Here is a 3,206-nt window from a genome sequence, read left to right as displayed (position 1 = left end):
GTATTTTATTGTTGCAAAAAAATCCCCTAAAATTGTCTAGAAATGCAGCAAGAATTTTGTCTTTATTATAAAATGATTTTGATTTCTTTTCTAGTCTAGCTTTATTGCTATTATTTAAGTGATTACACAAATATCAATTGGAGTATTGGTAGATTATAAATTTAGGGAAGTATTTTGTAACTGTGCATTGTGTAAATGTGCAGCCTATTAGTAAAATGTTTATATTTTATTTCTAGATAGCATAAATAGGTTGTTTTTATTGCTATTTAATCATATCTCTATTGATCTAGAAGCATAACAAGATTTTTTTCATCTCCTAAGTAATTTCAAATTTTCTCTCATTTGGTTTCAATGTGGATAAGGGAATGCATAATTGCTCAAATAGATACGCAAAAGAATTTAATTCTCAGTACTCCGTTTCATGTTTTATCTCATTAAAGAGGGAATTTCACAAGTAAGTTGTTTATTTTCCCCCTATGTCTAACTAGTTTAAGGATAACATGCAAGCTGTTCTCTTACAAGGCTACATACATGACCAGGAATGAAGATTTTGCCTAAGTGATTCATACCATTTAAACATACCTAAAATTCAAAGACTATATCTGCATACCAGGATCTAAATGTATACCAGCTATAAGACAAGTATATTTAACTATGTATAGTCATACTTTAAAATTTAATTTGGGGACCGTCTTTTATTCCAAATAGCCTTTCCTTTAATACTGGTTGTATATCTTAGCTGTTACAGACTCTGAGGTAATCCATCTCAAGGTCAGATCCCACCTTTTGGCCTTGGCCCAAGTAATCCAAGCCTGAATTAGAAACCGAATTTTAAATTGGGCAGCTTCTCAGAGAGGCACTCCAGTATCCCAAACTTGTTTTCTGTGGCAGCTTTATCTGCCCCCATCACCTGAATTCCCATCCATCAAGACAAGTGTTCTTAGAATGAAAAGTATTTGCATATTAGATGAGATTATTGGGGGTAAAATGGATCTGAGCTGGATTAAACCAGAAATCCACAAGTAAATTCACCCTCCTTAAGCTCATCTTCCTGGAATTCTTGCTAGAAACAAACCAGGACCTTAATTCTGAAAGTCCCTCTAGTGGAACAGACCCAGGTAGATCAACCCCACCATTCTCCAACAAGACCCTTGCGTGTCAGCATTGTGACAGTGATGAAGAATTTCCTTTCTCTCTCTGCTTGTTTCAAATCCTTCAACATCCCCTTTCTAACCTAAAGATCTTGGGGTTGGAAACATCTGAGAGGCAACAAGTAAGTTTTTATCCCAAGATGTCACCTCCCTCCTTCAGTCACCATATGAACACTGTGACAGGAGGAGCCAGTGACCAAAAACAATGGAGAAACCTCCCTTAAATTAGCCGTACCAGGACATCTGGTGCAAGGGACACAAAATGTGTTCAATATCATTGAACTTGTCTGACTTCATGAAATCAGATCTTACTCCATGTGATCATTGCTATGCCACCTGACAGGGACCTAGTGAACTAGAAAAGAAATCAGAGGTCTAGCTACCATTCCATCCACAATAGATCATTTATGCTTAAGTCACAGGGAGCCACCATGAAAAAGAGATCCTATTCCATCATGACAACAGTGGGCTTCCTTCTTAAAGACCCTGTGTATCAGTTACTTTTGTGACTATAATAAAACACCACAATCAAAACAACTTGTGGAAGACAGAGTCTATTTTGGCTTGCTGTTCTGAAGGGAGAGTCCATAATGGTTGAGGAGGCATAGCTACAGGCAGCTAAGCAGGAGGCTGAGAGGTCACACCTTTAACTTCAAACAGGAAGCAGAAAGAGAGAAAACTGGAAGTGGAGTAAGCCTATAACACTGTCAAAGCTGCCCCCACCCCCCATGATATATGTCCTCCAGCAAGGCCACACCTCCTAAACCTCTGCAGACAGCTCAGCTCCACCAACTGGGGACCTAGTGCTCCAATACCTGAGCCTGTGTGGGACAGTTCTTATTTAAACCACCACATCCTGGATAGTCTTAGGAGGTGGTTGCCTCTTAATGAGCTGAGAGATGGTAGGCTCTCTGGGAGAGACAAGAGACCTCACTATACACTGCCCCAGTTCCATCCCACAGAGAAGAGGCATCTTTGTCCTATATGATACTTGGCCAATGTAATTTCTTCAACATGGAAGGGAGTGCAGAGTGACTCAATATCCAGAGAAGGAGTACCGGTCCCAGTCCACCAGACTTTGGGAATATTGTGTATTATCCTTGACCTTTCTAAAGTCAGCCCTGGAATCAGGGAGGTAGAAAGGATCATCATCAGGTTGACAGAACACTATGGAGATGTCACAACTCTGTCCCATGATCTGCCATCCAGGGAGGGCAGACCTCTCTCTTCTCCACACGTGGTAATTGCATCCCTAATGGATGCTCTTTAAGTTTGTTCTAGCATTAATAGTCTATGAGTCAGCATCACTTCACAAGACCCAATGCAAAGCAAAAATGTGAGCCTCCATATTAAAAACTGATGAAGAGAGGGTTGGAGAGATGGCTCCATGGTTAAGAGCACTGGTTTCCAGCACCCACCTGGTTGCAAACAACCATAATTCAACAGTGAGCCATTCTTTTGAATGCATGCACGTGCACACACACAAACACACACACACACACACACACACACACACACACACACACACACTAAATAAGAATAAAATTAAATAAGGGGCCGGAGAGATTTCCCTGTGGTTAAGAGCAATGGCTCCTCTTGCAGAGGACCTAGGTTTGGGTCCCAGTACCCACACGGTGACTAGCAAACATCTGTAACATCCAGCTCCAGTGCATCTGACACCCTTTTCTGGCGTCTGCAGGCATTGAATGAAGGTGGTGAACTTGCATACATGCAGGCAAAACACTCATACCCATAAAATAAAAACAGTGAGGGGCTGAGATATGGCTCAGCAGTTAAGAACACTAAATGTTCTTGCAGAAGACCCAGGTTTGAATTCCGACACCAACATGGCAGCTAACAACTGTCCATAACTTTAGTCCCAGGGGACCTGACAGCCTCTTCTGTCCTCTGAGGGCATTGCATGACACAGGTGCACTTACCTACATGCAGGCAATACACGCATACGCAAAAAATAAAAATAATAAATAAAATATTAAAAAATAAAAACAATGAATAAAATATTTTTAGAATAAAACAATCCAATAAAATATTGAT

Source organism: Nannospalax galili, unplaced genomic scaffold (assembly GCF_000622305.1).
Source record: "Nannospalax galili isolate Female #2095 unplaced genomic scaffold, S.galili_v1.0 scaffold100, whole genome shotgun sequence".
Taxonomy (NCBI): Eukaryota; Metazoa; Chordata; class Mammalia; order Rodentia; family Spalacidae; genus Nannospalax; species Nannospalax galili.
The sequence above is the reverse complement of the archived record's forward strand: the minus strand, read 5'-3'. Positions refer to the sequence as shown.